Raw genomic sequence first — 18,237 nt, forward strand, 5'->3', positions numbered from 1 at the left:
ATGATATCTTCCATGGAAAATTAGCTTTGGCTGGTGATCGAGAAGGGGTTTAGAAAAGCAAAATAAGGTTCACTAAAAAAAAGTAATGTTGTTGTCATATGACTACTTTTAAAAAATATTTTCTCTTCTATATTTTGGGATGGTTTTGTTTATTTAAAGTATGAAATTTGAGTTAACTAATGTCAGCCTAAATTATGTTTTATGGAAATGGTATTGGTATTGTATATTTCTAGAGCCAAGATCTAAATGGGTCACATTTAGAGGTGATATTTAAAATTCCTTATTTAATGACTCATGTGGCAGGAATACTGACTTTGGTTCTTGAGCTGGGTCCAGAAACCCTCAGCTGGGCTAGGCATTAACCATTTATTGTTGGGAAGTTAGGAGAGAGATTCAAAGAAAGGGCCAGGCAAGGGAAGCAGAGGGACACTATTTACCAATAATTTATAGAAGTATTTCAACCTTCTAAGAACCTGTTTTAGAGTACACACTGATGAATATCAGCCTTGGTTAAAGCTCAGAGGCTCGTTTTGACCATAGGTTTGGCTCTGTAACCAAGTTGCTGGGGATAAATCCCAGGCTCATCATTTTCTAGTTGTGTGATTTTGGGCAAGTTTATATAATCTGCAAAGAGCACTAATGTAAAGATGAACAGGGTCTGGCATATAGCAAATGCTCAATAAATTTAGTCAATATTATCTATTGAGAGTGGCTATATGGATCACTGAACTGAGCAAAAACAAAAAACAAAAATAATTGTGATTGATTAGCAATGTGTGCCATGGGGATAAGCTAGTAGCATAATAGTTGCCTAATGTTTGTTATCTCTATTCCTGACCTAAAACCTAACCTTATTGAGTACTCTGACCACATTCCTTATTTGCAGTATCAACACATCAATTATAAACAGAAGGAAGATAGAGGCTAGGGAGACTTTCACAAGCTCCTTTTAATCTCAACCTAAAATCAATGATATGAACACCAGTCACTAGTTTTCAATGCTGACCCTTATGACTGACAATTTTAAGGTCTCATCAGGCTAGTGTACTTAATAGATAAACTTGTCTTGGCTCACCATCTGGAAGCCTTAGAAGTTCTATTTTCACTTCTGCCTTGAATTTCTGTTCCTGAAAGTTGATTTGAGAGGTGAATTTTCAAAAAGTCCATCTATAGGAGACCAGTGATTGTCAGGTTTGTTGACAGAGTTGACTGAATTCTGGCTTGAGGCCTGAGACAAGAGGCATAGAAACAGCATATGATTTAATTTTGCCAGCTCTAATGGAGTTTTATGATTCCATGTTAATGCCTCACAGGCTAAATGTCTTCATATGATATATGTCTCATTATAACTCATATTCTGTGCATATCTTACAAAATAGTACAGTTCAGTGAAGATAATTTGGAATACAAGTAGCTGCTCTGGTGTATTTTCTATATGATTAAAAGTAGCTGTTTGAGAAGCAGCTTGGCGCAAAACGACTGCAAAATTCCTAATATTCAATGGCTTGTCTTTTTTTAGTGGTAATGTGAAGTTTCTAACCAAAATTCTGAATTTGAAAAGCTTCATTAAAAGACTCTTTGTCCTTTTAAAGCCACAGTGGTCAAAATAGCAAGGTACTATCACAAAGACAGAAGCATTGACCGATGGAATCGAATTGAGAGTGCAGAAATGAACCACCAAATCTACGGTCAACTGATTTTTGACAAGGCCCCCAAATCCTCTGAACTGGGACAAATAGTTTTTTAAATAATTGGGCATGGAATAAATGGATAGCAATAGCCAAGAGAATGACAGAGGACCCCTATCTTACACCTACACCAAAATTAACTCAAAGTGGATCAAACACCTAAATATAAGAACTAGCACCATAAAGCTTCTAGAAGAAAATGTAGGGAAACATCTTCAAGACCTAGGAATAGGAGGTAGCTTCCTAAACTTTACACCCAAAGCATAAGCAATAAAAGAAAAAAAATAGATAAATGGGAACTCCTCAAAATCAAATGTTTCTGCACCTCAAAAGACTTTCCAAAAAGGTGAACAGGCAGCCAACTCAATGGGAGGAAATATTTGAAAACCACATATCAGACAAAGGTTTGATTTCCTGTATATACAAAGAAATCATACAACTCAACAACAAAAGACCACACAACCCAATTATAAAATGGGCTAAATATGAATAGGCAGAATGAGAATGTTCATTTTCACTGCCTAAAAGAGAAATGCAGATCAGACTACAATGAGATACCATCTCACACCTATAAGAATGGCTGCTATTAAACAGACAGGAAACTATAAATGTTGGAGAGGATGTGGAGAAACTGGGACACTTATGCACTGCTGGTGGAAATGTATAATGGTACAGCCACTACGGAAGACTGTTTGACGGTTCCTCTGGAAACTAAATATCGAGTTGCCCTATGACCCAGCAATGGCACTGCTTGTATATACCCAGAAGAGCTGAAAGCAATGACACAAACAGGTATTTGCACACCAATGTTCACAGCAGCATTATTTGCATCCCCAAAAGATGGAAACAAACCAAATGTCCATCAACAAAATGTGGTATATACATACAATGAAATATTATGCAGCAGTAAGACAAAATGACATCCTGAAGCACATGACAAGATGGATAAGCCTTGACATAATGTTGAGTGAAGATAGCCAGATACAAAAGGATAGTTACTATATGAGTCCACTTATATGGACTTATATTATATCTTTATGCTGGCATAAAGATAAAATCAGAGTCTTACAATAAAGAAGATAGGGGACTTAGAGATACACAGAAGCTAGAGATGGGTGAACCGTTAGCTGATGAGGTTAAACTCCAATGTAAGGGAATAGATAGGAGTGAAGGTGATTCTCTAATGGGTCTAGAAGTAATATTACCATATTGAAGATAAACAAGATTGAAAGGGGTTGTATAGACCTATGTTTCCCACTGACTCACACTAGGAATGTGAATGAGTTCTCATAAGAATTACTTCAAAGATATGATTCTTGTATAAAGAGTGTTTAAGTCCAGGGGATGGGGAAAACTGTTATTGCATGCTATGAGCTATGTTCAAAAGGAAACCATTAGCACTACCACAGCAACAGCAGAGGTAAATAATGGGGCGAGGGACAAGAGTTAAGAAAAGGTTTAGATTTCCTATTTGGCAAGAGTGTGTTTATTGATTTTGAGAGGCTGTTTTATATATATGACCCGATATTTAGAGATAAGAATGAAGCCAAATGGGTTGGGGTTAAAGTAATTCAGAAGATAGGGGTAAGGAAGACAGTGTTTATATTTTAGAACCACACACATAATCTTTGAGACCAATAGAAGAAAGGTTTATTTGATCTGGAACTGAAATTTTCTGTAGTGCATAATCAAATTCAGCCTATCTGTATACCTCATTTGAACAATCGAAACACAGGAAGCACAGAATAAGAAAGAGGTCCTTTCTTTAATCCTTTATAGATTATTGTAATGTTTGGAAACATCCTAGAGTACATTAAGTAGATAATAAAAAAGTATTGGCAAAGTCCCCTGAGGAGGGGAGAAAGACTATGGAACTATTAAACTTTACCATCAGGGAATCCCCTGATACTGTATCAAACCTTAGAGATACTCAAATCAATAGGCCATGTCCTCGATTGTGAGGCTTACTCTTGTGAAGCTTATGTCGGTAATGAAGAAGCTTAGACTACCTATAGGCATGCATAAGAGGTACTTCTGGAGAACCTCTATTGTTGCTCAGATGTGGCCTCAGTCTCTCTAAGCCCATCTCTGCAAGTGAAATCACTGCCTCTCCCCTACATGGGACATGACATCAAGGGGTGAAAGTCTTCCTGGTGATGTCCACGTCACTGGGAGATTTGTCCCAAGGATGAATCCAGACCTGGCACCTGGGATCAATGATTACATCCTGACCAAAAAAGGGGGGGGGGGGAAGAAGTGTAATCAATAAAGTATTAGTGGCAGAGAAAGTTCAAATAGAGTTGAGAGGCATCTCTGGAGGTTGCTCTTATACAAGCTTCAGGTAGACGTTGCTACCTATCATAACCTGACAACCCCCAACCAGGACCATTCCAGCCAATCCTAAGAATACCTAGGGCAATATATAAGATTCCACAAGGGTTCCAGGCACAAGAGTAACTTTCCAGAAACCTACAACCCCCAGATGGGACCCTGATCCAGATAAGTCCTGAAACCTAGACCAGCCTCTCCAGAACATCAGATAGTTCCATCTCTCTACCCTATATTAGTGACAGACCCTTCCAATATAAAAAATTTAGAATTGCCATAGCCCAAACAACCCAAAAGAGGTGTGGAAAGATCAAAGGTGATGGTGGAATTATACATAGATGATAGGACTTAACAAATGAATATGAATGCTGAATCATTAAATTGATATCTCTTTTAGTCTCTGGTATTTTAGATCGGCTTGAAGTAAAAATCTAAAATTGTGACATTTAACCCCTGTCAAAGTCTGAAATATGTTCTATAACTAATTGTGGTGCTGTGCTTTGAAATTTATAGCTTTTTTGTATATATGCTATTGTTCACAAAGAAAGAAGGAAAAAAAAGTGAATTGTGATGATAAAAAAGTATTTAAGCCCTCTAGCATTCTATATTCTGGAGCAGCTACAAGGAAAAATATGAGAGGATTGTATGGTAGCCCACGACAAACTCTGGGATCTGTCCTGTAACCACTTGTCGAAGAGGGCTTTGAAAACTATTGCTTTTTTATTTCTTTGCTTTGCACATATGTTATACTATTCAATAAAAAAAGTTTAAAAAAAAGACTCTTTGTCCAAAGCTAATGAAAAATGTGAAAAAATGAAGAGCTTTGGTTCTTCTAAAAACTTCTTTTGTGAGTCATTGCTTGCACTCCACCCTAATTCTTCCTCTTTTTAATGTTCTTTAGCTGTCAATTTCTTGTATTTCTCCTTCTCTCCTTGATTCTCTTCCCTTTTCCCAAAACTCCTTGAGTCATTTTCCTCCTTTGCTTCAATCACCAAAGCACAAAGTCTAAAAATAAGCTGCCAAAAGAAGATAGGAGTAGCAAAAGGATTCCCCCAAACCCTGAGAGGAGAGACAGATATTTACCAAGAATTCAGCATACAACCAGGAACCTAGAAGTCCTACCTCCCTGACCCAAATGAGCTTGAAGACATTTAGTTGGTTCTTCAGATGCTAAAGTCTGGCTCTGAAATGTCAAGTGAAAGACCAAGAATAGCTATTACTAACTCCACAGAACAGAACAGGGGCAAGAGAAAATATAAGATGTGGGTTAATCCTTATTGAGGCCACATCTGTTGCATTTCCAACAAATATTGACTTAATATTAATCCAATTTTGAGAGCAAACAAAGGGTGAACCCATAAGAGATTCTGAAAATCACCTTTTCAGTGCCTTCTGACAGTACTCTGGAGAGATCCAAGAAAGTTGTTTCTGCTGCATGGTCTTAATATAAAAATAGGGGATTTGGCTTCCCCACGACAGTTACTGGACTTGGCCAAACATTTCGAGATGTTCTTAGAACAAAAGAAAACAAGGTAATGCCTTGGTGTCTTAGTTTGACATGCTGCTATGACAAATACCACACAGTAGATTGCCTTAACTATAGGAATTGATTAGCTCATGGTTTTGGAGGCTAGAAGGCTTGTTTCCTCAGCATGCCACAATCCTTAGGGTTCTCTGGCTTGCATCTCAACTTTCCATCACGTGGTGAAGTCCTTTCCTCTCTCTTCCAGGTTCTAGCTGTCTTTCAGCTTTTAGCTCCTCCTTGTGGACTTCACGTATTTCTGAATTTCTTCAGCTTATGAAGGACTCCAGAAATCTAGATTAAGATCCAACCTTGTTCAGCTGGGGCACATCTTAACAAAAAATAATATCTTCAAGAGATCCTATCTACAATGAGTTCACACCCACAGGAATATGGATTAAGATTTAGAATGTGTGTTGGTCAGAGTACATAACTCAATTTACTGCATTTAGCAAATTAAGTAACACTGACTTTTATTCTTTTTGTTAAACCCATAGGAATTATAGCTATGAATGACAAACAGGTTTTTTTTACAGATAGGAATGCCACACTTTTAATAATAAATCCTACTTCTATGCCCTCTTCTTTCCCTCAAAGTCAATCAATGACTATATGGCAGAATTTCTAACTTCTCTCAGACACCCCTAACTCCCATATTACCAACATACCTTCCAGTCATATAAATAAAGAACCCTGACCCAAAAACAGCAAAATACTTCCACACACACACACAAATGACAGCATGTCCATGGGAGAATAGGGACAACACAAGAGTAGGAACAATTACTGGATCTATCAGTTTTGGATTTGTTCTCCATAGAGAATTTTTTCAGCTTCAACAATGAAATCCTCCTTTCTCAAGGTACAGATAACTGGCAAATGTATGTCATGTCAAGCAATTACCCATATCCCTAACAATGTCCGTACCCCCCTAAAGTAGTATTTTTTTTTGTGTGTACACCAATTCTTGCTTACCACACACAAACATGATTTATGATTATAGGATAATTTTTGGAGACTGTCGTTATTAAAGTTTGCTATACTCCCTTTAGATCATATCTCATTGAATTAAGCATCCAAGCATTTAAAAAATGAAAAATGAATTACACTCCAGTTTTTATGCATACTGCCTTTCAAGTTAGAGTAATGTAATTGGAAAAGTTGTCAGAAATGTATTATTTAACTTGGCCAAAATTATAAAAGATACTTTCACAGCTAAACAAGTAGCTTCAATAACTGAATTACCTTCGACTTCCCAGCAGCTAACCAGTGCAGTGTCATTGCTAAAGATTTATAATGTACTAGGTCAGGTAGAACAATTCGTCTCTAACTGAAGGAGATGGCAGCTGAATCTCCAAGGTGAAACTCAAATAGACCCTGGGAGATGTACTCCTGGCTTGGGTTCACATGTTAGGGATTATGCCTTTGAAGCATGCTATAAAGGCTAATCATCCTCTTGTTCTTATTATTCTTATGTGTTGCAATTGCCACGTGTAGATTTCCCAGAGTTTTAAATGCTGCCCATACAGCCACTGTCATTTGAAAAAAGGAACAAGAAGGTCAGACTTTCTTCTGTATCCAAACTTATTTTGAGGCAACAGCATCATCTAGAGATCATGACAGCAGTATAGATCTAGAATGAGATTTATTTCGTGGCCAACCTCTGAACCAGAGAGAGGATGGACAAAAAGTGTGTGGGATGGAGGGGAGGGGGAGTCCTTAGAACTGCAATAATATCTCCACGAGTTACACAATTACAATCTCTGTATGTCTTATACAACACTTCCTTAGGTACTCAGCACTTCTTCTCATCTGCACTGATACTTGCCTTAAGAAATTACCCAAAATGAAGACTCATTCTCCTTCTGCTACCCTGCCCTAAGAATTTCTTACCCAAACCCATAAGCAACAAAATGTAATAACATACCCTAAAGAGACATTCTTTCAGAATTGTCTGTGTGCTATTTCCCTTCTTTCAGTAAGTCAATAAAACTCAGAATACGTATAACAAGCTTTTGTGTTTTTTTTAATTTAAAGGCTTTCTACATAACATATTGCAAATCTTTGAGATCATTGGCACCCTGAATAATTCACAGACCAGTTGAAAATAGGATTAAGACTCATAATCCTTAATGATAATTTTTAATTTTTAAAACTGACAATCCCAATACTTGAATTATTACACCAAAGTTTACATTCAAATGAATAACCCTCTCCATAGCATAGAGGTAAGAGAAGTAGGTGGAAACTTTTTAAAATTATCATTATTTGAGAACACTTACTTATGAAGTTGTAGGTTCTGCTAAAGTAAAAAAAAATGTCAAAGTTGTGACCATCTTGGTTAACAGTAAAATAAGTCCTTTTAACATTTGAGTGCTTTAATAAGGCTACATACATTGGGCATTCATTTATGCACCTATGAGTTTGGGAGACTCAAGTATTTGCCCAGATTTTCATAGTCATTCTTAGAACATGTGCTATGGAATTATTTATGACCATGTTTAGTGAGAATTTTTTTCTAATGTTTCAGCTGAAAGACTTTGGTACTTTCACCACTTGCTACCCTTCATTGTGCTGGAATTCATATGGCCCTTGATTGCCTCAAAGGAGTTTACTAGTTAATGAGTCTTTGTCACACTTTGTTTAATACCTGGCTAGTCTTTGAAGAGTTTCTGTCTAAATATCAATTTAGCTCCATTAGTTACTGAGTTCATAAACTAAAGCGATTATGGTTTAGAGAATTATGAATATTTATATGTTTACTTCAGTATTTATAAAAGAAAAATTATTTATTTAGGCATATTGCATTGGTGTTATTTAACAGGAAAAGACTTCCACTAACATCAGAAAGTGCTCAATTTAATGTATATATAAATTTATATGATAGATACAGAAAAAGAAGAAAATTGTCCTAGAAAATCCCCAAATTTGCATTTAATTTTTTCCTACCAAGGTTTATTCTCTTAGCTAGGAAAACTAATTTTAACTGGCTTTAATATCTTATGTAAGGCTAATTTTTATATGAGGGAAATTTTCTAATGCACATTGTAAAAGTACTCCAAAATAGGAAGGTCTGCTTTTAGAGATGAGATTAGCTTGGTGAACATATGAAATCAGAGATGCCTGAGGGCGATCCCTGCTTCCTCAGGCAATAACAAAGATGCACTACTCAGAGTTTTTCTCCAAGTTCCTCTTTTAAGAATTTTGATCAAAATATTAACTTAAATTAAGTAAGTCATAAAATAAAAATTTATAAATCATAATTATATAATTAGTCATAATACTTAAATTTCTGTAACATGAAGGTTTAGTTGATACACATCTTATTAGCTAAAAAAATTAGACTTACCTTTGTGATTATCTTTTTACTTCTCATTAGGCAAGAGCTTGTAACTTTTACTGTCTTTTGCTTTGTCTACCAAGAAACTCAGAATTAGTTTTTAGATAGTTTTTTTTTTTTTTTTTTTTAAAGGAAAGACAGAGAGAAGGAAGGAAGGATAGAAGGAAGGAAGGAAGGAAGAAAGGGAAACATCTTTAAACATTTTCTTGTTTTATTGTATTCTGTTTCTCCGTTTTTGTTACATGGGCTGGGGCCGGGAATCGAACCGAGGTCCTCCGGCATAGCAGGCAAGCACTTTGCCCGCTGAGCCACCGCGGCCCGCCCTCAGAATTAGTTTTTTTTGCTCAACTTCATATACTCAGCCTGGGTCTCCTGAAACAGTCTTTACTCTCCAATTGTCACAAAACTCTTTTTCTGTTTGCCCTTTGTAATAAAGTTTTAATGAGTTTATTATAGTTTTCTATTATAAATCCACCTTAAATACTATATCATATAGTAATATATATAATAACATTAATTTATATATATATATATTAAATTTAATGAAATGAAGAAGTCTTTATGATCCCAGTCATAACAGAACAAACAGGACTTATTTCCTGCCCTAAAAAAAATAGAAAACTAGACAATTATCTTAAGAAATTTTGTTTAGCTATTGAACAATAGGCAACACAATTGTGTTCCTTGAAGTAAGGGAAATAAAACAAGAAAGAGGAGATTCAAGTGAAGTTGAGCAAACAGAGATCAGATTTAGGTTGGTAAAGGTTACAGGCTTTTACAGAGCTGGGTAGCAGATGGAGAGAGTTATATAAGTGGAATTCCAGAAATCTGCATAGAGATCCCCTTGAATATATTGTGGAATAACAAGTAATACCAGTGTATAATGAAATTCCAAAAGGTTAAAAAATAAAAAATAACTAGGTATTTGTATGCTAAACAATTCCCAGACCACACACAGGCAGAGATATATTCATGTTTCAAACAAATGGAATGAAGCAATTCTGTTGACTATCACAGTACTCAGAACTAACAAAAACTAACCATAGATTAATGTCTACTCTGATCTCACCCTGACAAGGCTTAAAAATAAGACTTGAGGCCCACGGTGGCTCAGCAGGTAAGAGTGCTTGCCTGCCATGCCCGAGGACCTGGGTTTGATTCCCGGTGCCTGCCCATGTAAAAAAAATAAAATAAGACTTGAAGGGATTAATTTGATCTGATATAATTTAACTGCTTGCCAGGAAAAAAGGTCCAACAATGTTTAAAGGAAGATGTGAATATCTATCATCTAATAAGGCAGAGTTTAAAATGACTAGTATCCAATAAAAAATGACTAGACATTAACTGAAGCAATGAAATAACCAGGAGACAAATCAATGAATAAAATCAGACTGAGGGCATTGCAATGGTGGTTCAGTGGCAGAATTCTTGCCTGTCATGCCAGTGACCCAGGTTTGATTCCTGGAGGCTGCCTATGCCAGAAAACAAAACAAAAACCAAAAAAAAAAAACCAACAACAACAAAAAACCCACATCAGACTGAGAAGTGACAGGGATGATGGCATAGAGTAGATCTGCCTTCACTCTGATTGTGGATCCCTGGGACTGTCCCAGAGGAAGCAGAGAAACAATAATGTACATCCTGGGGTGCCTGTATTTTGGTGCCAATCTATCAGGTGGCAGTCTAAAAGACTATGAACAGGACACTTCTCTGTCTCATTCTTCTAGAACTTTCCCTGTATACAAAAGAAGCTTCCTCATAGCTAAAGCACTGTAAGAAACAATGTGGTCTTGGGCAAAGTATGACTGGATTCAAGACACACAAACCAGCACCCAGGAGGGTTGGTATCAATTTCATAGGCGTAAAGGGGACATTCAGATTCCTTAAATGGGGGAATTCATAAGACCACAAGCATAAACTCAGAATAAGACACAGGCTGGAAATGATGGTAAGGACCCTGTTCATTTGTCTTGGGCTAATCTTCTTAGTAGGAGGGCTAAATGCTGAAGGAGACCATCAGCCAAAACAAAGCCAATTTGCAAAGACTGTGAAAATATTTTCTGCACTGGTTTGCTTGTGTATGTTAACTCCTGGTACTCAAGGAAATTTCTATCATATCACTAGCTGGATACAAACTTAAGGAACAAGTTTATTCCTTAAGACAGGTCAGGAACTAAATCACGGAGTTAACACATTATAATGTATAATGTGCACAAAAGATTATAAGACCAAAAAAAAAGAAAGAAACAGAAAATGATGGGCCATACACAGGAATGAGATAATACCAGAAACCATCAAAGAAGAAAAACAGACTTTAGACACACCAAACAAAGACTTTAAAAATGACCTTCAACCTGCTCAAAGTGCTAAAGGAAACATGGAGAAAAAACAAAAGGATATCAAGAAAACAATGAATGAACAATATGAGATTCTCAATAAAGAGATAGAAATTTTAAAAAGGAATCAAACAGAAATAGTGGTTTCAAAGACATAATAACTGAATAAAAATATTCCCTAGAGGGTGTCAATAGCTTATTAGAGAGATGGCAGAAGAGTCAGTGAACTCAAACATAAGACAATCGAAATGATTTGGACTAAGGAGCATAAAGAAAAAGAATGAAAAAATGTGAACAGAGCCTAAGAAACCTGTGAGACATAATCAGGCATATCACTATATGCATTATGGAAGAAAGAAAATTGTAGAAGGAACACTCAAAGAAAAAATGGCAAAAAGCTTCCAAAATTTAATGAGACACATGAAGATACATACTCAAAAATCCCAAAGAACCCCAAGCAGGAACAACTTGACGAGTGCCATCCTCAGACACATTGCTAAGAAGAGAGTTCTGAAAGATGCAATAGAAGAAAAGAGCAATATGTTATGCACAAGAGAGGCCCATAAGATTAAATGCCATTTTCTCTTCAGAAACCATGGAGGCAAGTCAATAGGACAAAATATTTAGTGTACTGAAAGAAAACAATTTCCAACCAAGAATTTTAAATTTAGCAAGACTGTACTCTAAAATGATGAAGATGTTAAGATATCTCCAGATAAACAAAAGCTGAGGGAGTATGCCACCACTATATGCACCCTACAAGCAATGCTAAAAGAAGTTCTTCAGACTGAAAGGAAAAGATATTACACGGTGGATCAAAGCAGCATAAAGAAATAAAGGTCTCCCGTAAAGGTAATCATATGAGTAATTATAAATGGCAGTATGATTTTCTTGTATTTTTTGGTATGTAACTCTACTTTTTTTTTTTTTTTACTTCTTACAAGTTCTAAAGTGCAAATGCATAAAACATAAGGATAAATCTATGGTTTTGGACATACAATTTATAAAGATATGATCTGTAACCAACATTGAAAATAAATTGGTATTAAATCAAATGTGATTTTTATAAATTTAGGATGTTAAACTTAAGCCCTGTGGTAGTCACTAAAAATTTGAAGAACATATAAAGAAGGAAATGATAAGAGATTCAAAATGGTATACTACAAAAAATTATATTTAATGAAAGTAGACATTAATGGAAAAACTGAGGGACAAAAAATATATAAGACCTACAAAGACTAAATAGCATCAAAGAACTTCATCATGAAAGTAAAAAAGACAGAGTGGGAGAAAATGTTTTGAAACCACATATCTGATAAGGGTTTACTATCCAGAATATATAAAGAAATCCTATAATTCTACAACTAAAAGACAGACAACTCAATTTAAAAAATGGGCAAAGGACTTGAATAGACATTTCTCCAAAGAAGATATGTAAATGGCCAATAAAAACATGAAAAGATGCTCAATATCATGGCAATAAAATTCCACTAGGATAGCTACTATCCAAAAAAATGATAATGTGTATTGGAGAGCATGTAGAGCAATAGGAACATTTGTTCATTGTTGGGAATGTAAAAGGTGCATAGAACTATACAACACATGTGCAGCAGATGTGGAAAACAGCTTGGCAGTTCCTGAGAATAATAAGTACAGAATTACTATATGATCTGGAAATATCACTTCTAGGTATATACCCAAAGGTACTGAAAGCAGAGGCTCGAACAGATAGTAGTGCACGCCTGTTCAGAGTGGCATTATTCACAACGGCCCAAAAATGGAAGCAATGCAAGGGTGTATCAACAGATGAATGACTAAACAAAAATGGGGTGTATACATAAATGGAATATTACTCAGTTGTGAAAAGGAATTAAGTTCTGATGCATGCCACAACATGGAGGAACCTTTAAGACATAATGTAGATTGAAATAATCCAGAAAGGGACAAATTAATCCAATTCACAGAGTCAGAAAGTAGAATACAGGTTACCAGGCATCAGGGCAGGGGTAGGGAATGGGGAGTTAATGCTTAATTGGTACAGAGTTTCTGTTTGGTAATGTTAGAAATGATAGAATGATAGAAAACTTTTGATTATGGACAGTGGTGATGGTAATTCAATATGTGAACGTAATCACACCACTGAACTGTATATTTGACTGTGGTTAAAAGGGATATTTAGGTTGTGCCAGACATAAATTTAAAAAAAAACAGAATTATACAACACAAACAGTGAACTCTAGTGCATACTATGGACTATAGTTAATAGTGTTATTATGAAAAACATTGATTCATAAAATATAACAATACTTGACCGTGCAAAGAAAAATGAATAATAACATTCTAAAGTTTGTGGTATATACAACTAATGGAAATCTGTGTTTGTGAGTGGGGATATAACACACTGATTTCTGTATAATTTTTCTGTAAACCTACAACTTCTCTGATAAGAAAGGAGAAAAATAAATAATAGCTAGACAGATCTGTGAAGAACACAAATAAATTATTTAGATAACCTGCCATTAAAGTGATAAAGCATAACTCCCCACTCCTTAAATGTGGACTGCACATAATGACTTCCTTCCAAAGAAAAGTATGGAACAGAGAAAAAAAGAGAAACTTTGTATCATAGCAACCTGCAAAACACTATCTCGGTCAGATGATCAAGGTTAACATTAGCAAAGATAAGTCATGTCGATAGTATGTACCCTTGATATGATGTGATCAAAGCATAAGAAAAACATAAAACAATCAAGTAAGTGACATTATTTAAAGTACCTCACCAGTCCTCCTGAAAACTGTCAAAGTTTTTACCAAAACAAGGAAAGTCTAAGAAAATGTCACATCTAAGAAGAGCCTAACGAGACTGATGATGAAATGTAATGTGTATTCTGGATGGAATCAAGGAACAGAAAAAAGACAATAGGTAAAAACTGAGGAAATCTGAATAAAATAGTATTTGGCTTAATAATGATACATTGATATTGGTTTATCAGTTGTGGCAAATATGCTATATCAATGCAAGATTTTAACCACAGGGGAAACTGAATATGGGCTAAATGGAACATTCTGTACTATTGTTGTAACTTTTCTGATAATCTAAAACTATTCTAAAACAAATAATTTATTTTAAAAAGTTACTGGATTTAAGAATAGATTAAATGCTGCAAAAGAAAAAAATCAGTGGAATTAAAAAAGAATCAGTGGAATTGAAAACAAAGCAATAGAAAACTATCCAAACTGAAGCATTTGAAGAAAAAATTAAGGAAAAAACTCCAGAAGAACAGAGATCCTGTGACTGCAAATATTCTAACAAATATTAATTGGAGTTCCAAAAAGAGAGATTGGAGGAAGTTCAGAAAAAAAATGCTTGAAAAAGTGTGGTCATTTTTTTTTTACACTTAATGAAAGTTATAAACTCATATACTCAAAGCACAATAAACTCAAGTGGAATAAAGATAAAAGAACATTGACAATAATCAAAAGAAACCACCAGCATTGAGAATATTTTAACAGCAGAAAGCAAAAAAAGACACACTGCATAGAGATACATAAAGATCTGTTTACACAAATTCCTCATATGAAACTATGTAATTAAGAAGACCATAGAATATCATTTTCAATAAATTGAAAGAAAAAAATCTATCCACCTAGATTCATGTAGCAAAAATAGTCTTCAAAATGCAAGTGAAATAAAGGCTTTTTTAGAAAAGCACAAGATTAAATAATTAATTTCCAGCAAACTCACACTATTAGAAATGATACAGGATGTTCAACAAGCAGAAAGAAAATGCTATCAGATAGAAGCTTGCAGCCATACACAAAAAGTGCCCCCCAAATGGCAAATATCTGTAGAGAGGTATAAAAATATTATTTACTCACTTTTCAACAGTTATTGAAAAGATACTTGAATGTTTAAAGAAAAACCAATAATAACTCTTCAGTGTTTGTGGCATATACTGAAGTAGAAATTACTACAAAAATAGCACCAAAAATTGAGGTAGGAAATAGAAATATAGGATGGTCACATTATTACATTATACCTGAAGTAGTATAATATTATATTGCTATACTTGAAGTGGTATAGTAATGTTTGATGGTGGACTTTGATAAATTAAAAATACATGCCTAAATCCTTAAAGCAACCACTAAAAGTATAAAACAAAGAAATATACTTAATAAGCCATATAGAAGAGAAAATGGATTTTAAAATATTCAGTCTAAAAATGCAGAGAAAGAAGGCAAAAATGAACACAGATGAAATAGAATAAATATGAAACAAATAGAAATATGATAGGCTGAAATCATCACATTAAATGTGAATGGTCTAAATATTCCATCTCAAAGTCAGAGTTGTCAGAATATATAAAAAGCAAGACTAAACTATATATTGTTTTTAGGAAACACATTTATTAAAGAAAGATAGGTAAGTTAAAAATGAAAGGATGGAAAATGATTTGCCTTGCAAACCCTAATGCATAAAAAAATGGAGTGACTTTTTATGCATAAATATCTTATATTTATATCATGCAGAATGTACTTTAATACAAAGAATAACAGAGGATGTTTCATAATATAAGGATTTCAGTCATCAAAGATGATACAGCAATCCTAAATATATGCGCACTCTATAACTGATACACAAAGCAAAACCTGATAGGACAGTATGAAAAAGTAGACAAACCAGCAATTATAGTCAGCAGTTTCGGTACTATGCTCTCATTCAGACTTTGATATAACTAATAGACAAAACAAAACCAAAAAAGCAAAGAAAATACAAGCAAATAAGGATATAGAAGATCTGAACAATATTATCAACAAACTTGATTCAATTGATAACAAATAGCCATTCATTCATTTCAGGTGCTCATAAATAATATGCTGGGCTTGATACAAGCTGAAAGGCAAGTAGCAAAAGTTTCCAACTGAAGGAAAAGTAAACATTAAAATTTCAATTTTTCCAAAGTTCGTACAACTAAAATGGTGCTTAAAGAAACATTTAAGCATTACATTTTATACCACAGAAATTTGTACAGAAGGCAAGAAGATTTAGAAATTAGTTTCCACCTAAATTTAGTTTCCACCTAAAATAAAATCATGAGCAAATTAAGCTCAAAGCTAATGGATCAAAAGACATGATAAAGAGTAGAGATCAATGAAATAGATGGAAATAAATTGAATAGATTAAATTTGTAATTAAAAATATTCCCCCAAATAAAATTCCAGGTCCAGAGGATTTCACTAGTGAATTTCTATCAATATTCACAGAAGAAACAGTACCGACATTGTGTAAAATCTTTCAGAAAACAGAAGAGGAAGGAACACTACTTTAATTTTCTCTAAGTCAAAAAATATTTGCAAAAATATTACAAAAATATTTGTAAATAAATTTTTCCTAGTACAAAAAGTAAAATAAAATTACCATGTAGTATTTATTCCAGAAATGCAAGATGGGTTTAACTCTAGAAAATCAACTAATGTAATTCACCATATTAACATAAAAATGATTATCTCAAAATGGAAAAAAAGATACATTTGAAAAATTAACACCCATTCATAATAAAAAATTCTCAGTAAGGAATAAAACTTCCTCAACCCTATAAAATGTGCCTATAAAAATACTACTATTGGACAGGCCACAGTGGCTCAGCAGGCAGAGTTCTCTCTTACCTGCCATGCCAGAGACCTGGATTCGATTTCCGGTGCCTGCCCATGCAAAAATAAAAAATACTACTATTAATGTCATATTCAATGATTGATGATCAAATATTTCCTTCCTTGGATTAGGCACAAGTCATGGAAGCTCTCTTTCACCATTTCTATTAAATATTTTCCCATCAAGTGGAATAAAGCAATAAAAAGAAATTAACCTGAATATGCATTGGAAAGGAGAAAGAGAAACTATCTTTGTTAGCAAATAACATGGTTCTGCTTGTAAAAAAAATCATTAGGAATCTATAAAAGCTAGAAGTAATGAGAAAATTTATAAAGATTGCATTGTACAGAGCCAAATTTTAAGCCAATCTGATTTCTAAATATTAGTGACAAGTGATTAGAAACTAAATTTAGAAAAATATATCATTGCGTGTGACCTCAAAAACATGAAATAATTAAGGATAAAGTTGACAAAATCTATTCCAGATCTATACCAACATTATTTTTAAAACACTACAAAATATTACTGAGAGAAAGTAAAGAAGATCTAAGTAAATGGAGACATACCATATACACAGATTAATAGATTTAACACAGCTGGAGTGTTAGTTTTTCACAAACTTTCAGTATATGTAATATAATTCCAATCAGACTTCTGGAAGGCATTTTTGTGTAGAATTTGATAACTGATTCTAAAATATATATGGAAATATAAAGTTCCTAGAAAACCAGACAATTTGAAAATGACCAAACAAAGTTATAAGAATCTATAACCTGAATTCAAGACTTACCTTAAAGCATCAGTTATTAAGATGCAACGTGATGTTGGCTTAAAGATAAACATATAGATCAATGGAACAAAATGAAGTCCAGAAATCAGCTCACACATATGTGGTCAATTGACCTTTGACAAAGGTGCCAAGGTAATTTAATAGGGGAAAAGATTCTTTCAAAGAATGGTGCTGGAAGAACTAAATATAAATATACAGTAAAAAAAAAATGAACCTACATCTTTTCATTATACCACATACAAAAATTAATTTCAAATGGATCATGGTCCCAAATATAAAACAGAAATTTTTGTCTGGAAGAAAACAGAGGAGATAATCGTTGTGACCTTGTATTATGCAAGTATTTCCCAGATAGGACACAAAAGCATGGATTGTAAAAGAAAACTTTGATTTTAGATGTCATCAAAGTTTAAAACTCCTGCTCTTAAGAAGGCCCCATTAAAAGATGAAAAAAACAAGTTATTGACTGGAAGAAAATATTTTCAACATATGTATTGACCAAATACTCTTTTATAAAAAAACATTAAAAAGTTATAATAAGACAAAAATCAATTAAAAATTCTAAAAAAAGATTTGCATA

The 18,237-nt window shown here is 34.2% G+C and overlaps 1 long non-coding RNA gene across 1 annotated transcript in view; it reads right to left on the reverse strand.

Annotated features, from left to right (window-relative positions):
- Positions 1-990: 990 nt before the first annotated feature.
- The window catches only part of LOC143689869 (uncharacterized), a 43,205-nt gene continuing 25,958 nt past the window's right edge, over positions 991-18,237 (reverse strand). Inside the window, exon 3 of the long non-coding RNA XR_013178944.1 lies at positions 991-1,228. This is a non-coding gene — a long non-coding RNA (uncharacterized LOC143689869). The remainder of the gene's footprint in view (positions 1,229-18,237) is intronic.

The sequence above is a fragment of the Tamandua tetradactyla genome, chromosome 7 (genome assembly GCF_023851605.1).
Source record: "Tamandua tetradactyla isolate mTamTet1 chromosome 7, mTamTet1.pri, whole genome shotgun sequence".
Lineage (NCBI taxonomy): Eukaryota > Metazoa > Chordata > Mammalia > Pilosa > Myrmecophagidae > Tamandua > Tamandua tetradactyla.